A 20,106-nucleotide genomic window follows, 5' to 3' on the forward strand; every position below is an offset into this window, starting at 1 on the left:
ATCACAGGAATTATATAGGATACTTAAAAGTATATGCAATAGATCCTAGAACCTTTGAGGAGTTGGGAGTCTTAAACCAGAGCATTGCAACAGACAATAGGCTGCTCGTCTGTGTGCTTCAGGGGATCTGGGGAGTGATGGGATTCATATGGGAAACACCGGAAGAGCAACCCTGGGAAGTTTCATGGAGCAAGGCAAACTTGAACCGAGTCTTGACATGTGAATGGAATTTGGACCACTGGGAGGACAGAGCGGATATTAAGAGCAAAGAAGCTCTTTATAAGTACCAACGCAGACGTGAGCCCACTGGGAGGGTCAGACGCAGAACAGAGAGGCCCGCTGACCCTCTCCACTAAGCACCGTGAAATGTCTGGTATCGCACTAACATCCCTAAACACAAGTCCAAAAGGCAGATTTTCATTTTCTTTATTGCAAATCTGTCTTCCGGCAAATTAGCTTTGGATGGTTAGCTGAGCTGGCGTGTAAGAGGCAACCTGTGACAGGAGAAACGGAAGCAGTCAGGGACCTCCCCGGTGGTCCAGTGGTTAAGACTTCACCTTCCACTGCAGGGAGTTCAAGTTTGATCCCTGGTCAGGGAGCTAAAATCCCACATGCCTCACAGCTGAAAAACCAAAACCTAAAACTGAAGCAATACTATACAAATTCAATAAGGACTTTAAAATTGGTCTACATTAAAAAGTATTTAAAAAAAAATTGGAGAGGTCAGAAATCAAGCTGAAGCTAGTTTAGAACCATTTCCTAGATGTGAGACTCAGCCTCTCTGAGCTTTATTTTCCTTTTCTATACAGCAGGGATAATGCATTCTCCCCAAGCTATTTCAAACATTTAAGTAAACTCACAAATGTGAAGTAACAAACACCACACTAGCATAGTCCCAGGTGGTTCCATGTATGTTATGGTTCCTCTTGACCTAAATGGGATCCATCATTGGACTGGATAAGAAGAGAAGCAGTAGTGGTTAAGAGTGAAAACGCTGATGCTGGGAAAGATTAAGGGCAAGAGGAGAAGGGGGCGACAGATGTTGGATGACATCACCGACTCAATGGACCTGAGAGGTGGTGAAGGACCAGGAAACCTGGCATGCTGCAGTCCACAAGGTGGCAAACAACTGGATGCGACTCGGTGACTGAGCAACAACAATAAATCTCAGACTTTCCACTAAAGGACTGTTATCTTGACCATATAACGTAACTTCACAAAACATCAAATCTGTCTTTGTCATAATCTGGTATAAGGATGATCAGGAAGATATAACAAGTAAAATGGCCAGCACAGGGCCTGGAATATAGGAAGACCTAGTGATGCTTGGCAGTTATCAAGAAGGGAAAGGCTATCCGTTCATGAAGTAGGGCGTCAGTGCAGACTGATGGTCCCTCGGGGGTTGTGTGCCTCTCTAGGAAGAAATGATGCTCGTCAGCCAGCAGGTCCCCTTGCTATCCTCTGCTTCCTTGGCCAGTTCCAAAGACCCCAGTGATCATACCTCCCATTAGTGGCTCTGCTGTCATTTTTCAGAAGAGCAATCAACAACTGAATTAATTTGAGATATGCTGTTCACGATACATAATGGCTGCCCTGGGAATATCTTTTTCAGTGAAATGAATACTTGCAGAGGGTCCAGACCTGCCCCCAATAATACTCAGGAACATGAAAAATGAACAGAAATCGAAATACAAATGTTCTCATCTCCAGGGTCCTCATTCTCTCCATCTGCACCCAAACCCCCCTACAACTCCTACCCCTGTTTCCATCAGATCCAAACGGAAAAATCCAATCCAGGCTAACATTTTACAGCTGATTTACAAATCCCTTAAAAGTGCCAGATTTAGCTCTGCTGTTGTTCCTTGTACACAATAAAAATAAATGCATTGAGAAGCCTTTGGGGTCCTAGTTCTGCTGAAGCACTTCGTTTCCATGATTTTTTTTGTTTTGTTTTTTTTTTTGCTTCTCATTTTACCTCTTATTACTTCTCATGAAGCTGCTACTCTGGGGACAACTGCACACCCGCCCACTGGAAATCCCTGTTATTGATCATGTACTTACATGGTTGGCAGCCTTTTATGTAAGAGGAATAAATGATATAGTTGTTTCTACCCATTAAACTATACTGTTATCAAGGGATTGAAAAACTGCCCTGAACATGGCCATTCTTTTCAGAGGCTCTGTAATGTTTACATATAATTGCCTAGTAATCTTGTATTTACTATGCGGTGGCAAAGTAGAGCTGGCGTCGTGTTTGCACGTTATCAAACATAAGGCTCTGGAGCAAGTCTGATTCTCTGTGGTCGTCCTGCTCCTCCTGGCCTTTTGCTTCTCCTGGGGATGTTCCACCCCCAGGCATTTGGATATGTGGCTTCTAGAGCCTTCCCAAGCGCAATCGTTTTTTCCCACGTGAACGCATCCTTGGAGACCCGTCCCTTCCTACTTTGTATGACGTGGGGCTTCCCAGGCCCCAGCCACGTGGGGAGGAGAGCTGGGGTGTCAGAGGCACGCAGGACTCCACATGACTAGTAGAGCTCTGAGAGCCAGGGCGACGTGCCTCGTGAGTGAACACCCCAGCCTGGAGGATGCTTAATTATAGTCAAGGGAGGCTATTCCTTCCTCAGCAGCAGCTGCCGCTGCCCACGTGTGTACACACACGTGTACATCCACGTGCACACACACATGCACACACCGCCCTTACTTGAATTTTTTTGGAAGTTCATTTGGTCCTCCCATCCCTTCCCCTTTAAGGACCCCTAGCCATGAGAACTGTAAACCCTAGCCTTTAAATCATTGGTGGAGAAATGATTGAAACTTTAAAAGACCAAATATACCCAAATGATTCAGATAAAATAATGGAGTGCTTGCCAAACATGCGGCCAGGAGCTGTTTCTTACTCAGGTATATTAGATAGCTGAGAGTCTTACATGTTTGTCTCTGAAGGTGCCAGGAATTTGCATATGAGATTTTTTTTTTATGTGGATCATTTTTAAAGTCTCTGTTGCACAACATTGCTTCTGTTCTATGCCTTGGGTTTTCAGCCACAAGTCATGTAGAACTTTAGCACCCCCTGACCAGAGATCGAACCTCCCATCCCCTGCTTGGAAGGTAAAATCCCAACCACTGGGTCACCAGAGGAATCCCTACATGTATGATTTTAAATGCGCTTCTATTCCTAACTTGCAGGAGGAGATTTCTAGACTGTTCATGCTTGTTGTGATGATGGTCATTTAAAATCCAAATGCTTGATTCTTTCCTTCTATAGAACTTGACTTTTGCAGTCTGTGAAGGAGAAAAGAAAGGGAATACTGCCTTGTTCTGTTCCTGTAAACAAGGTTTACAAGCCGAACCCAGGGGATTTACTTTGGTGTTAGAAGAAAGGAAGTTTAGATCTCATCACATGTTAGAGCTTCCTAAAGGTGTTTTTCCTTGTCTGAGGTTCAAGATGTTCTGCCTGGCTGGCTTTCCAGCCCCTGGGAGGCTGTCTGGGTCTGTCCATCCACACGATCATTATCCACATCTCTGTTCTCCTTCTTGAGGCCCTTCCTCCAAGTTATTGGAAAGCAACTTTGGAATTTGCCTCCTCCGTTTTTCAGGAGCTCCTTGGAGGAAGAGTACATGGTCGTGGATAGGAATGCAGACCTTGGAATCAGTTGCTTGGGTTGGAAACCTGGTTCCTTCTCTTAATAGCATGTTTGTTGTAGGTCAGTCACTTATGGTCTCTGGCTTAGTTTTCCCACCTGGAAATGAGGCTACTGATAAGAACTCCCTCTGAGGGCTGATGCCTGAATTAGCTGAATTAGCTTGGGTGAGAGACTCAGGGCACTGCTTGCTCTTCCTGTTTCCTGAAATCCAATTTGAGACCAACTTGGACTCCATCTTTATTTTGGTGACTGTCTCTATTCCCAAGCCTTGACTTCATTACACCAAAGCAGTCAGCTGGTTGACTGAATCACAATGATGACAAGCATCAAAACAGTGGACCCTCCCCCTTAGAAGGAGGGCGTGTGGGGTCAAGCTGAGCAGTTACTTGCTTGAGTTTTTTCTCAGGATTCGTTCTCTCCTGTGAACGCAGGTTGGCTTTTCTAGGTTTCCTTTCCTCGCTCCTCTGTTTTCCTTTTCTCTCCTTCATACAACCTCATTCCACAAGGCACTTTCACCGCAGTCTCTGTGATGGTAGGACAGACCACAGGACACATGCTTTCTCTCAGTTCCCCCTTTTGGCTTTCAAAAGAGTCTGTGCACATTTTCTAGGGTCATTCACCCACCCTGGCAGAGATCCCTGTCGGACCAAGAAGAAAGGATCTGAGGAGGGGAGAGAGGGCAGAAAATTATACCTCAAGACCACTCCCAGGGCTTCTGTGGTGGTCCAGTGGCTAAGAGTCCAACTTACAGTGCAGGGACGCTGGTTCAATCCCTGGTCTGGGAAGATCCCAGATGTCGTGGAGCAACTAAGCCCGTGCACCAGAACTATTGAGCCTGTACTCTAGAGCCCATGGTCTACAAGAAGAGGAGCCACCCCTGGGAGAAGTCCTCACACCAGGACTAGAGAAGAGCCCCTGCTCCTCACAACTAGAGAAAGCCCACCACATGCAGCAACAAAAACCCAGCAGAGCCAAAAAACTCCATCACTCAAGAGGCTTCTTCCTCTTCCTCCCCTCCCCTCCCCCTCTCCCCCTACCCCCTTCTCCTCCCAATTCTAACTGGTTTATTGTTTATGATGAAGACTAGACCTGCCTAGTCCCCTGTGGGTGGGATGCTGCCTTTAAAACCTGTAAGTCCTTTAAGATGAGGCTATTTATCTGATCAGCTTCATTTTCCCCCTTCTCTTTATGGGGAAAAAAAAAAAAAAAAGGAAAGCTCTTGTCTGATGTAGTGAAACTAAAAGAGAGGGAGGGGGGTAGGTGTGGGAGTGTGGGAGTGTGGGAGGCACCATCGTTGTTGTCTCAGAGGGTTTTGTATCAGGACTGGTAAATTCTCAAATTCGACGCTGTGTTATGACATAGATCAGCTGTTATTTTGCCAGTCTCAGAGGAAACCTGGAGGAATCTCATTCCTTCAATTGTATTAAATTATTTGTCAATGTTGTCCTTTCCTTTCATCGAAGCATTTGGCCTGGGCTGCAGGAACAGCAAAAAGTCTCTTTGAAACCATTGTTTCTTTGGATGTTTGGTTTACCTTTTGGTTCCAATACAGAATAACCTAATAAATAAGGGTGAATAGAATTGTTACTATAGCAATCCCCATAGTAACATCCAGATGCCAGGCAACTCACCCTTCCAGTCCTCTGGAGGCATTCGCCTAGTGCGACCCACATTTCAGGTACAGCTTCCCAGACTTCAGCTCTGATGGCTTGAGATTTTAGAATATTAAATTAAATCCATTTTATTTCCATCCTAGAGAGTGAACAGACTCACGAAATACTGAGAATTCTTATTGACTTACATCCTGTGCAGAAGTGAGTTTTCTCTGAGCTTGACAGGATGTAGGAACTGCTTGCCTTTCAGTTGCTTTTCCAGTTTTAGGTCTGCCCTTAAAAACAACAACAGTAATCCCAGTCAAGGCATGAATTGTTCTTTGTTGATTTCAATAGTCTTACATAACTTACATGGGGGCAGGATGAGGAGATGAAACAGCTTCAGAATGCAGTGTTGTGGGAACACACATGTTTTTAATCTCCTATTTTCCAGAAGATAGCCAGAAGGGATCCCCAAGAGGTCGCTTGGAGAAGCCTTTTGCCACCTGGTAGGGTTATAAATTGATTTGCTGATTAAGATGGCTGTTGTTAGGTTGAATGAATGACCGAGAGGTTATAGGAAAATTAAATGGGAGGCAAAAACGGATTTTGAACATCATGTCATAACTTTATATAAGAGGTATTCATGCATACATGTAAATAGGTATACCACTGTGCATATTTAGCATAAATTCATAAACCAGCTGATGAATATCAAATAGTGGATCTGTGTATCCTGTTTCTTAGCTCATTGTGTCTTGAATATTAATACTGACACCCTAAAGGCAGATACTGCAACTGGAAAGCAGTTGTGTTACATTCAGAGCCAGTGGGGCTGTGATGTGATATAAGCTAGAGAACTCTGGTCAGACTACTTCACAAGGAGAAAGCTTCAACAGACCAAGAGAAGAGGCAGAAGAATAAGAAAGAAGCTGCCAACAGGCAATTCATAAAAAGAGAAATAAGACTATTAAGAAACACAAGAAACATGTCCAATCTCACTGTTAAGCAAGGAAGTAGAAGTAAAAATTAGCATACCAGAACATGGAGTGGGGCTTCAACTTTTGCCATGGGATCAGCACCAGGCCCCCAGCCAAAAACAATAGGTGTTAACAAGGGAAAGAGCAATCAGACCCCAGCCCCACCACACCCTTCTGTAAGCAGAGGGCAGGAGGGAACAGGAAGCGAAGTTGGGAGTGATCACACAGGGGTGGAGCGGCAGTGTTCCTCATCAGAGGTTGCTCCATCTCTCCCTTGGGCAAGGAAGGAGGTTGCGTTGCCTCCCACGATTCTGTTCAACCTGGATTGCAGAAGAGCTTCACAGAGCTTCACCCACAGAGCTTGTAGATGCTAACAGACATCTGGGGTTTAGCTCCCAGCCTGGAACCCTCTGCTTTGAGAGCAGACAGGCTTTCTGATCTGCTTCCACGTTTACAGACACGCAAGATGAGGTGACCGAAGCAGCTTCTACTGCCCCGACTGGTATCCCCAAGGATTCTCGAGTTTCTAGTGGGCGACATGCACTGGAGACGGTAGCTAGTATTGATTTGGTCAAGAAGTTTGCCTAATGGGTGAGGTCAGCCAGTGGCAGGAACTGAGAAGAGAGAGCCGGATCTCCTGTGGAAAGAAGTGTGAGAAGGGGCTTCTACAAGGTCTTCCAGAGAATCTAACACATCCAGAAAGACTTGGGAGGAGCCCGCCACCCCTGGATGCCCACCACATAGGGATGTCAATGTCGAGCTAGAGAAATAGCTATGTGCTCAAGAAAGAATATTGCCATTGCATCCATGCGAGTAAGAAGATACTGGTCCTTTCCCCTCACACTCTTCTCTAATAAAACGTTTCATAGCCGTAGCTAGGCTGAATCTCCATTGATATTGTTTACCTGGTGAGTTACCATAAGTTTAAACTCCTGAGGGCACATTGAAGGCAGACAAGCTTGCTGATGCGAGAGTACACTGGTTTATCTTTTCCTAAAGGGCATTTTGCCAATTATGCATCTAAAAAGCCTTAAAACTGGGCAGGCTGTGTGACCTATTGATTCTACTTGTAGGAATTTACACTAAGGACACAATCAGAGATGTGCACAAATACACAAACAACTTATTTATTGTGACATTATTTACAAAAATAAAAATGAGAAAACTTGGATTTCAGGTTGAAAATAGCTAACTAAATGATGGCATATCCATATAATAAAATATGTGCAACCATTAAAATGGGCCTTTAAGACCGCTTAGTGATATTGCAAGTGCTCATAATATAATGTTTAGTAAAAAAACAAAAAACAAAAAACAATCAAATAGCATAACATCTGCCATTACATAAAACATAAGAGGGAAGAGCAAAAAAATATCTCTAGTAGCAGAAGACATGAGTATATAACTGGAAAGTCCAAGAGACTCAATGGAAAAAGCACCACAGGAAATAAGAGGATTCAGTAAAATAGCAGATAGGGAAGAAATCAACATAAACAGTCTTCACACATGCACACTAAAAGTAGTTAGAAGACACATGATAAATATATTTAAGATAGTAATAATGACCAACTTAGATACATTAAAAAAAAACAAAAATTGTGCAAAAACTGCATAAATAAAACTAAAAATACCTCTAAGAATAAAGAGGAGATTTGAAGAAATGGAAAGACATATCAGTTTCCTGGATAGACAGGAGTCAATTCTCTCTTAGTTAACTTATAAATTTAACTGAAAATTAAACAATTAATGTAATTTTCAAAATATCATTTAGGAGGAAAAATAAACTGGAGTAGTCAAGACATCCTTGTTAAAGAAGAGAAATGAGAATAAAGACTGGCTTGTCTAGATACAAAAATATGTTCTAAAGTCTCTATAATTAAAGATTTGTATAGACACATGAATGGATCAATGACTAGAAAAATCCAGACATAGACCTAATTGCATATGGAAATTTAATACATAATAAAGATGGCATTTCAAATTGGTGGCAAAAGATGGACTTATAAATTATAAGTGGTGTTGGGATAAGTGGATAGCCATATGGAAAAAGATAAAATTGGATCCATTTCTCACATTGTACACCAGGATAAATTCCAAAGGCTCAGAGATCTAAATGTGAAATGAATGAAGCTATACATATTCGAAGAGAAGGGTATTTTCCTCCAATAACTGGGATGAAGGAAAGTGTCTCAACTATTTAACCAAGTCCAGAAACATTAAGTAAAAATCTAGCTAAATTTTATGATATTTAAAAAAAAAAAAACCCACTTTTTCAAGTAAAAAAATAAAAACCTCTAAGCAATGTAAAAATAATGACACATGGGAAGAAATTTGCAACTTTTATCACAAAGGGTTAACATATCAAATATATAAAGAGCGTCTAAAAATAGAGAAGAAAAAGCCTATAACTTGGTAGATAAATGGACTAAGGAATTGAACAGACTGTTCCCTAAAAAAAGAAAGGCAAATGGCTCTTAACCATATGAAAATATGTGCAGCTTTGCTCCTAATAAGAGAAATGCAAATGATAATACCCCGAGATACCGTTTCTCACATTTCAGCTTGGCAACGATCCCAAAGTTGCAGCCACGCCGCTGGACGTGGTCGGAACCAAGCCCACTGGGAATGGATGGATCTGGCCGGGCACGCGGAGCCCTCTGTACAGTGACGGGGCTCCTGCGGCTCCTTTGGTTTTGTCTGAGGTGAAGTCACGGGCTGGCTGGAGACAGGGGCAGAAGGGGCTGGGGAGTGAGAGAGCCCAGGTATAGTGAACAGGACCCAGATACAGGAGGCCGTGTATTTAGAAATATAAGCACTGGGACTTCCCTCGCGGTCCAGTGGTTAAGAATCTGCCTGCCAATCCAGGGGACACGGGTTTGGTCCCTGGTCCTGGAAGATTCCACGTGCCGCAGAGCAGCTAAGCCTGCACACAACTACTGAGCCTGTGCTCTAGAGTTATCCAGCACAGCTACTGAAGCCAGCGTGCCTAGGGCCTGTGCTCTGCCACAAGCGAAGCCACCACAACGAGAAGCCCGCGCACCATCGCTAGAGAGTGCCCCCTCTCACCTCTGCTAAAGGAAGCCCCCACACAGCAGCGAAGACCTGTGCTGTGCTATGCTAAGTCCCTCAGCTGTGTCCGACAATTTTCAACCCCATGGACTGTAGCCCTCCAGGCTCCTCTGTCCATGGGGATTCTCCAGGCAAGAATACTGGAATAGGTTGCCATGCCCTCCTCCGGGGGCTCTTCCCAACCCAGGGATCGAGCCTAGGTCTCCCGCACTGCAGATGGATTCTTTACCATCTGACCTAGGAGGGAAGCCCAGGGGTACTGGAGTGGGTAGCCTATCCTGTCTTCAGGGGATTTTCCTGACCCAGGGAATCAAACTGAGGTCTCCTATATTGCAGGCAGATTCTTTACCAACTGAGCGACCAGGGAAGCCCATGAAGATCTAAACAGCCAAAAATAAATTTATTTTAAAAAGGCAATGTAAGTATTGGCTGTGCTTATATTAAAATAACTTATAAAAATACACCTAATTCAGGAAATATTCATGGAGTGCCTTCCCTGTGCCAAGCATTGTTCTAGGCACCAAAGATACATCAGTGAGCGAAACAGCCCCAGATCTTCATTGTTCTAGAAGGTACTCATGTTTTAGGCTTATTTATCACATTTTGGTTATCATTTTGCAGTTGAAGCCTTGGTTACATGCTAGAACTCAACCCTAATCACCCACAATGCTTACCTGAGAATTGCAGTCACCGCTTTGACAGCATAATTTCAAAACTGTAACAAAATGCCAAATTCAAGTTAAAATGCTCTAAGACTTAAAGATGGCTGGGTAGCAAATGGCTGACTTTTTTGGCTCCTCCCTGTAAGTGAATTGTCACTAATCATTTGCCACATTCATTTTATAAACTTGTCAGTTTTCATTTATACAGGTGCAAAAACATTTTTGTAAGCATGGGGTAATGTGCATTTTTTCTTTCTTTTTCAACACTGCCTACATTTGGAAATATGACAGACCTAGACAGCACATTAAAGAGAAGAGACATCACTCTGCTGACAAAGGTCCCTACAGTCAAAGCTGTGGTTTTCCCAGTAGTCACCTGCAGACGTAAGAGTTGGACCATAAGGAAGAATGAGTGCAGAAGAATTGATGCTTTTGAACTGTGGTGTTGGAGAAGACTCTTGAGAGTCCCTTGGACCACAAGGAGATCCAACCAGTCCATCCTAAAGGAGATCAGTCCTGGGTGTTCATTAGAAGGACTGATGCTGAAGCTGAAACTCCAATACTTTGGCCACCTGATGCGAAGAGCTGACTCATGTGAAAAGACCCTGATGCTGGGAGGGATTGAAGGTGGCAGGAGAAGGGGCGACGAGGCTGAGACGGCACTAGGTGTGCAGCCTCATCCCACAGCAGCCCCTCCTCACGGCCCGAGGGTGCCGATAAACCCAGTGCTCCTTGGCGCCTCTGTCTCTGGCATCCCTTGCATTTCCTCTGGACCCAGTCGTTCCTACCTCTTTATCTCAAAATTCTCAAAATTATGTCTTCTTTTTCCCAACTTGATGTTACCTAAAGGCCTACGGAGGGTGGAATCAGTTCAGTTCAGTCGCTCAGTCGTGTCCAACTCTTTGTGACCCCATGAATCACAGCACGCCAGGCCTCCCTGTCCATCACCAACTCCCGGAGTTCACTCAAACTCACGTCCATCAAGTCGGTGATGCCATCCAGCCATCTCATTCTCTGTCGTCCCCTCTTCCTCCTGCCCCCAATCCCTCCCAGCATCAGAGTCTTTTCCAATGAATCAACTCTTTGCATGAGGTAGCCAAAGTACTGCATTTTCAGCTGTAGCATCATTCCTTCCAAAGAACACCCAGGGCTGATCTCCTTTAAAATGGACTGGTTGGATCTCCTTGCAGTCCAAGGGACTCTCAAGAGTCTTCTCCAACACCACAGTTCAAAGGCATCAATTCTTCAGCACTCAGCCTTCTTCACAGTCCAACTCTCACATCCATACATGACCACAGGAAAAACCATAGCCTTGACTAGACGAACCTTTGTTGGCAAAGTAATGTCTCTGCTTTTGAATATGCTATCTAGGTTGGTCATAACTTTCCTTCCAAGGAGTAAGCGTCTTTTAATTTCATGGCTGCAGTCACCATCTGCAGTGATTTTGGAGCCCCAAAAAATAAGGTCTGACACTATTTCCACTGTTTCCCCATCTATTTCCCCTGTTTCCCCATCTATTTCCCATGAGGTGATGGGACCAGATGCTATGATCTTCATTTTCTGAATGTTGAGCTTTAAGCCAACTTTTTCACTCTCCTCTTTCACTTTCATCAAGAGGCTTTTGAGTTCCTCTTCACTTTCTGCCATAAGCGTGGTGCCATCTGCATATCTGAGGTGATTGATATTTCTCCCAGCAATCTTTATTCCAGCTTGTGCTTCTTCCAGCCCAGCATTTCTCATGATGTACTCTGCATAGAAGTTAAATAAGCAGGGTGAAAATATATAGCCTTGACGTACTCCTTTTCGTATTTGGAACCAGTCTGTTGTTCCATGTCCAGCTCTAACTGTTGCTTCCTCACCTGCATATAGGTTTCTCAAGAGACAGGTCAGGTGGTCTGGTATTCCCATCTATTTTAGGATTTTCCACAATTTATTGTGATCCACACAGTCAAAGGCTTTTGCATAGTCAATAAAGCAGAAATAGATGTTTTTCTGGAACGCTCTGCTTTTTTGATGATCCAGCAGATGTTGGCAATTTGATCTCTGGTTCCTCTGCCTTTTCTAAAACCAGCTTGAACATCTGGAAGTTCACGGTTCATGTATTGCTGAAGCCTGGCTTGGAGAATTTTACTAGCATGTGAGATGAGTGCAATTGTGTGGTAGTTTGAGCATTCTTTTGCATTGCCTTTCTTTGGGATTGCAATGAAAACTGACCTTTTCCAGTCCTGTAGCCACTGCTGAGTTTTCCAAATGTGCTGGCATATTGAGTGCAACACTTTCACAGCATCATCTTTCAGGATTTGAAAGAGCTCAACTGTGATTCCATCACCTCCTCTAGCTTTGTTTGTAGTGATGTTTTCTAAGGCCCACTTGACTTCACATTCCAGGATGTCTGGCTCTAGGTGAGTGATCACACCATTGTGATTATCTTGGTCGTGAAGATCATTTTTGTACAGTTCTTCTGTGTATTCTTGCCATCTCTTCTTAGTATCTTCTGCTTCTGTTAGGTCCATACCATTTCTGTCGTTTATTGAGCCCATCTTGAATGGGGAGTATGAAATAGTGAGAGGGAAATGTTCACTTCTCCTGTGGGAATGGGAGTGAGAACAGAGACATTTGGACATACAACACTGGCTTCTTATACTCAAAATGAGAGTAGGGAAAGGAAATGTTTATACTAATTACTTTTTGTGCATCATAAATCATCCTACTATAAGTAACGTAATGTTAGGAATGGCTTATTTTGACTTGGTATAATGTTTCTGCGTTTGAGCTTGTAGTTTTTTTTTAGTGTTTATTTGTTTGGGTGTGCTGGGTCTTAGCTGCAGGATCTTTGATCTTCATTTCAGCATGTGGGAGCTTTAGTTTCGGCACGTGGAATCTGGTTCCCTGACCAGGGATGGAACCTGGATCCCTGGATCCCTGCGTTGGGAGCTCAGAGACTGAGCTAGTGGACCACCAAGGAAGTCCGTTCAGGTGGAAGTCCAAGCTATCAAAGGTCTTCCGTAAAAGAGAAAAGGGTCTCCAGAGCCAAAGAGAAGCAGATTGTAGACTATAGTTTGTATGTCTTTGATGCTATTTATGACTTTAGGATAATAATAAGCCAAGCTAATATGTAATGGATACATTCAGCGAGGCCCCAGTCCTCTATATTTAGATGTGAGCCCTTGGACAGGATGGTCTACATAGCACCTTCACAGCGTACGTTTCTATGTTGTATACCAGAAAAGTGACACATTTATGGCACTTCCTATAAAAAGACAACTGGAAATTCAATGAATAATTTCATAAACCATCTTCCCTAATTTATATTACAGGACTTCCCCGGTAGCTCAGATGGTAAAGCATCTGCCTACAATGTGGGAGACCTGGGTTCAATCCCTGGGTTGGGAAGATCTCCTGGAGAAGGAAATGGCAACCCAATCCAGTATTCTTGCCTGGAAAATCCCATGGATGGAGGAACCTGTAGGCTACAGTTCATGGGGTCGCAAAGAGTTGGACACTATTGAGCGGCTTCACTTTCACTTTCTAATTTATATCTTCTGTGAGTTTAAACTTTGTTATGTATCCTCTTGTTTAATATGGGACTCATCACAAACTGTTTTAAAATGATAGGCTATTCAAAGAATGTTTCTGAATCTGAGAGGAAATGAATAATAACAATTACTCTGATTATTGAATCACCCATATGGTCTAAGTTTGTGTTTCTAAGTATTTTTACCCTCACTGGGAGCCCCGGCATCATCATCTAAGATGTGGGATTAATATCACTTCACAGAGTAGTTGTGATGATACATCAGATATTATTCACGAAATTTTATGATATATAAAGTAAAATGAAACTATGAAGAAGGACTATGAGGACTATTCTCCCTCCTCTAAGTTGTATCCAAATTCAAGTCGCTGACTGAGGCCTATATGAAGTTCAACCTTCTCTTTGAAGCTTTTCACAACCATTCTAGCCAACAGCTGTCTCTCTTTCTCCTTTGCATTCTGGCAAACACAGCGAATGTGGTGTGTGTGGCATACTACCCATCCTAGATCTCAAATAGTTGGCTAATATCACTTTAATGTACTTTGTGCATTCATTAATTCTGAAAATTAAAATCTGGAAGAAGGAAGCTGTCTCCTGTAGTATTCCATACACGAAATGTATTGAAAATCCTTGTTGCTGTTGTTTAGTCACTAAGTTGCGTCTGACTCTGCGATCCCATGGACTGTGCCCGCCAGGCTCCTCTGTCTATGCAATTCTCCAGGCAAGAAATTATGGGAGTGGGTTGCCATTTCCTTCTCCAGAGTATCTTCCCAGCCCGGGGATTGAACCCATGTCTCCTGCATTGGCAGGTGGATTCTTTATCACTGAGCCACCAGGAAAATAGGTCCTTGTGTGGTGGTGGTTTAGTCGCTAAGTTGTGTCCAACTCCAGGTCCTTTGAAAATGAAGTCACTTAGTCGTGTCTGACTCTTTGCGACCCCATGGACTGTAGCCTGTGCGGCTCCTCCGTCCATGGCAAAAATACTGGAGTGGGTTGCCATTTCCCTCTCCAGGGGATCTTCCCGACCCAGGGATCGAACCTGGGTCTGGTACACTGCAGGCAGACGCTTTACCGTCTGAGCCACCAGGGGTTCCTAGCACCAGGTCCTTTGGCGCTTATTAAATGGATGGATGATGAGAAGGGTGGATAAATTTATCATCTTTGTCCTGTTCAGCCAGGTGATTTGACATGATGAGAAGCAACCCAGATGTCAGTGCCTGAGTGTTCCCTCTCCTTTACTGTCCAAGTCAAATGGCTCAAGCCTCCATCTGATATCAGTGGAAGTCCTCCACACTCTCCCTGATAACCTCTGAGGATACCCAAGGAGAGGTTTATATTCTACTGGGTCTGTCTCTGTGCAGCCTGCCTCCAGACTAGCTCTCTCAGCCCCAGTGGCCAGCATCCTCTTTCTCCTCTGCTTTGGCCCAGCCCGAGCATTGCCCCCACTTCTTCCATTCTGTCCTAACACATCTCTGGGTAGATCTTTACAGTGACCAATCTTTAGCAAAGCTTTCAAGGTAGGAAAGGATGGTGTCAACACAGAATGGGAAGCGATTGACAATTGTGTATTAATCACCGCTACTGTTGAAAGTCCCCGGGCCCTCATTTCACCTTGACTTTCACATTGGCTGTCTTTCTTTCCTTTCTCAGGCTCCTTGCCAATTTCTTGCCAAGTTCCTCAGCCCTGTCTAACCAACAAAAAGGCATCAGTGACCAATTCCTAAATGCAGTTAATTTTTAAGGTAGAGCAGTTTAACCCTCTGTGTTTTTTTTAATCCTATCTTTTAAGAGAACGGGAGCATCATTTATATAAAAAGGGGCCCATCAGGATCTCTTCTGCAACTACAGGGCTATCTCCTCTGAGATGAGTAATTCCACTTCTCTGCCAGGTGAAAATAGTGGAAAATCAGTGTTTCATTTTAACTGGTAAATACTTCCTGAATTTGTCATTTTAAAAATTCTGTCACTTGAGGACTTCCCTGTGGCTCAGTGGTAAACAGTCCACCTGCCAGTGCAGGAGACACAGGTTTGACCCCTGACCTGGGAGGATCCCACATGCCATGGAGCAGCTGGGCCATGTGCCACGACCACTGAGCCTGTGTGGTCTAGCCCCCAGGCGCCTCGGCCGCTGAGCCTGTGAGCCACAAGCACTGAAGCCAGGGTGTCCTGAAGCCCGTGCTCCACAACAAGAGGAGCCCCTGCAACAAGAGGCCTGTGCCTCTCAGCTTGAGAGTAGCCCCTACTTGCCACGACTAGGGAAATGCCCCGAGCGGCAACGAAAACCCAGACTGGCCAAAAATAAATAAGTAAATTAACATTTTTAAAAAATATTAAAAAAATGTTTTTTCACTTGAGATCTCCAGAATGATGCTAGATAGCCTCTCTGGTATTCAGTAGCCTTCTCTCTGGTAATTAGACATCCCAAGGACCATTTCTTCCATCCATCTGCAGAAGCCATCAAAAAAAATTAACTTCTCAGAATGTCGAGACTTAACGGACAGTATTGATCTCGTGAGGTTCTGTCCGTCTTAAATATATTCACTAAGTTATTAACACATGCCAGACATGGCAGTTGAGTACAGATTACATTTTTACATCCTAAACATTGAGTATAAGAAAAGCTTGTCTTATCACCACACTTGGAGCTCACCAGTCAGCTTCCATCTGGTTAAAAAAAGATTGATTTAGCTTTAGGGCAAAAAGCTCAATAATGCATATGCTGAGCGTACCAAATTTTCAGTCTTAAACTACACATTTCTTTCCATTTTCTGCTTTATTCAAGGCCCATTTCCTGCTTTGTCTGTCGATAAAGTTTTGTCTTGTAACTAATCCCATGACACTATGCCCTAGTACTGAATATCCTGATACTGAATATCTGCCTATGTCAAGTTACACCATTCTACACCAGCTTATACAATGCTTCTCATATGGGATATCCTGGCTCCACAAGCAAATTATATGATTATTTATTGGCAGAAGTATGTCTTATGTTTATTACAAATTCATCTTGGTGCCTGGCTTAATGCTGAGCACATAGAAAATACCCAGTACATTCTGTTTTAACATCTAAGCAAAATAATTGCTGAAAATTTTTTATCACTTGAGAATGAAATGCAGCAATTGAAAGAAGAATGAAATGTAGTCTTCTCTACTATACCAAGCAGAGAACTTATGAACCTTGTCACTAGTCAATGAATATTGAGTCCCTTTGGTATACAGTTGTCTGCTGGGAGTTGTAAGACAGTGTTGCTCTCATGACAGCTGAGATAGCTATTTCCCTTTTGCTTCACTGTAAGGGCATCCAGTTTGTTGTACATTTATAAAACACGCAGAGGCCATGAAGCAGCCATACATTTAAACTCTGGTAACATTTTGATCTGGAGAAGGAAATGGCAACCCACTCCAGTATTCTTGCCTGGAGAATCTCATGGACAGAGGATCCTGGCAGGCTACAGTCCATGGGTCTGAGGTGGCGACAGAGGATGAGATGGTTAGATAGCATCACCAGTTCAGTGGATGTGAATATGAGCAAACTCTGGGAGACAGTGGAAGACAGGGGCTGGGCTACAGTCCGTGGGGTCACAAAGAGTCGGACACAACTTAGCGACTGAACGACGACACCGACAACAGTAAATAGTGGAGAGAAAAAAGTAGTGTCCATTAGAGCATCTAGCAGTTACTAATCCTTTCAAGGCCAAAACCAAAAACAGCTTGTCTTCAACAAAGCCATTTGAATCGAGTCCAGTTGTTAGACAAAAACATTTTACAATGCAGACATTTTGGGGAGACAATTGACTGTGCCTTTTAAAACTGTGTACTTTTAAAGCAAAGGCAGTCGAGTGTTGAATTTTCTGTGGAGGTTGGCTCTCCAGTAGCGTATGTGATGATTTCATTACCACCTTGCCACAAATTCTTTTAAGAGATGGAAATGTGAAGTTTTGGGTTTCTTTTCTGAAATTTTCATCACCTCTGTTAGAGATAAAAATATGGTTTCCCCTTGCAAATGATTATTTTAAAATGTACCATTTAAGCAAGCCATGAGCATTCTACCAGATTGTCAACACTAATGGTCATGAGAATTGGAGGCAGCATGGTGACCCCAGCACATGCTGTCTTTTTGAAAACATTTGCAAGGGTGGCCTGGAACCTGTGAGGTGAGAGATAATTTAAGAAATAATCTTCTATGGCAAGAAAGCCAGCTTGGAAACTTCCTGGAAAATAAGCAAAATCAAAAGCCATTGCTGTAAAAATTTCCAAAGTACTCCATATAAGTAGAATATTGCAATGCTAAAGAAAAGCTCTGATAGTGAGGGAGTTTGGGATGGACATGTACACACAGCTATATTTAAAATGGATAACCAACAATGTCCTACTGTACAGCATGGAACTCTGCTCAGTGTTGTGTGGCATCATGGATGGTAGGGGAGTTTGTGGGAGAATAGATACTTGTATATATATGACTGAGCCTCTTTGCTGTCCACCTGAAACTATCACAACATTGTTAATCGTCTATACTCCAATATAAAATAAAAAGTTAAAATTTTTTTAAAAATAAAGAAAATCCCTGATAGAAGGGCAACGTGAAACATCAAGTCTTATCCAACTTTCTGACAATTAATCACAAGTATGTTAGGTGTTACTGGGTTAACTGTCATTAATCCTTTGATCTGTGAAACTGGCAGATAATTTATGTATTTCATATGTAATGATGCGAATCATCATACCGGTTTATCTAAGTGTCTTCTCCTATTGCTTTCCCATTGGCTGAGATCTAGATGTCGTAGACATTGCTAAGACTTTCTGGGCACCAGTAGAAAAAGTTTTTTTCTGAATGGTTTTATCCTCCCGGTAAACACCTTGGCCTCACTTAGATATTAGCATCTGGGCTCATCCAACTAGACTAAGAAGGGGACAGCAACACAAGTGTTTCATTTGCTCACTTCTGCCCTCATTTGATTTCTTTTGCACACTTTATTAGACAGAACATGTGTTATCAACTCTTCGTTTATCTTACGTATCCAGAAGGGTTGTCTGAAAGATTGATCTAATTCCTGATACTCATGGACTATCTCTCTGTGGCCAATCCATAGAGGCTCTCTAGTGTCTAAGCTCTCCAGTGTCCAGGGTCCAGTGGTTTTAGAGACATGCTTTCCAATGCAGACTGTCCAAACGCGATTTCCTATCAGTGCATGTGGTAACACAATGCCGACAGTATTTCTGCTCATCTTTTAAGTCCCTGAAAGGTGTTTATATAGCATAGGGCTGCTAACTTTAACTAAAGTGGTGGTGGTAGGAGGTGGCAGGGAGAGGCAAGGGCAGGGGAGGGAGCGGAGTGGGGAAGAACATTCCAGAAGCTGGAACAGCGCCACCTGAAGGAGTCAGGAGATCAGTGGCCGGATGTGCACAGATCCCTGCGGGGGAGGGAGAGAAGAAGCCAGAGCAGCTTAAATGGTCAAAGAATCAAATGTAAAGTGAGCTGCGAGGGTCAGATCTGGATTGAAGCCCAAATTCTGAGTCTCTGCATCCGTCCAGGGATAAACTTGGCTCCTAATCAGGGCTGACAATTAGGCCGTACAGTTAATATTTTTACAGCTGTTTTATTAATAACACATACAGTGCATCCAGCCAGGATTTGTTGGAGACACCTCAGGAAAACGAATGATGTAAATAACAGATGGATGTAGAATATTCCTACAAACAGGCATAAAGATATTCCCTTCTTGTTTAAAAAGAATTTAAATAGACAGATTGTAGATAAACAGGCAGACAGAAAGGGGGAGAGAGAGAGGATTTATGGTATTTGAGGTGGTGGCTGCATGCATTCACACGGTAGGGAACATGGATGTAGACTCAGAAGCTTGCTGTAGAGGAGGAGCGATGCAAAGCCTTGGCTTCGAGAAAAAAATAAGCTCCATGGTTCCAGGGGCTGAGCGTGGCAGTGTGGGGGCCGTTGGAAGCAGGTGTGTGTGTGGTTCCTCTGACACGTCCTCTGATGCGTGTCCCAGGGTTAGAGACCACTCGGGTCACTCGTCCAGCCATGCCCTAGCCCAGCCTGGCCGCACAGGGTGGCCTGAGGTCGTCCTTTCCGCGTTCTACGTATGTCAGTCTCCTGTCCAAAGACCCCCGTGCACGCTTGCCCATTTTGCATCTGAACTGGGAGCCGTGATATTTCAATCTGAAAAGAGAAATAAAGAATTCAGGATCTTCACGTCTTTTGTTTTCACTCCTACTTTTTTTTGGTGCTGTTTTTTCATGTGCCTGCTGCACTGTGCTCCTTCCATACTTTGCAACCAGATGGCTCAGGAACGAAGAACAAAGGCCACTAAAAAGTGGGCGGGGAGAGAAGGAGAAAGAAGCAGAGAACTGAAAGTCAAGGCGAAACCCGAGATGGGAGCAAAGCCCAAAAGCTTTAATCACTGATGACTTCTGGTTGAATTATGAACCTAGAACAGATATTCTTCTTGTGTGATCCTGTGTGTGTGTGTGTGCACGCCACATACAGAAACATACCCGCTGGTTTATTTCACTGATAAGGATTAAAGCCAGAAACCTCTTTGCTTAGGTCCATCTGCATGCTTCCTGACACGTGTCAAAAGGGGCGTGAGGCAGCTTTGCCCAGAGGAA

The sequence above is a fragment of the Bos taurus genome, chromosome 24, assembly GCF_002263795.3.
Source record: "Bos taurus isolate L1 Dominette 01449 registration number 42190680 breed Hereford chromosome 24, ARS-UCD2.0, whole genome shotgun sequence".
NCBI lineage: Eukaryota > Metazoa > Chordata > Mammalia > Artiodactyla > Bovidae > Bos > Bos taurus.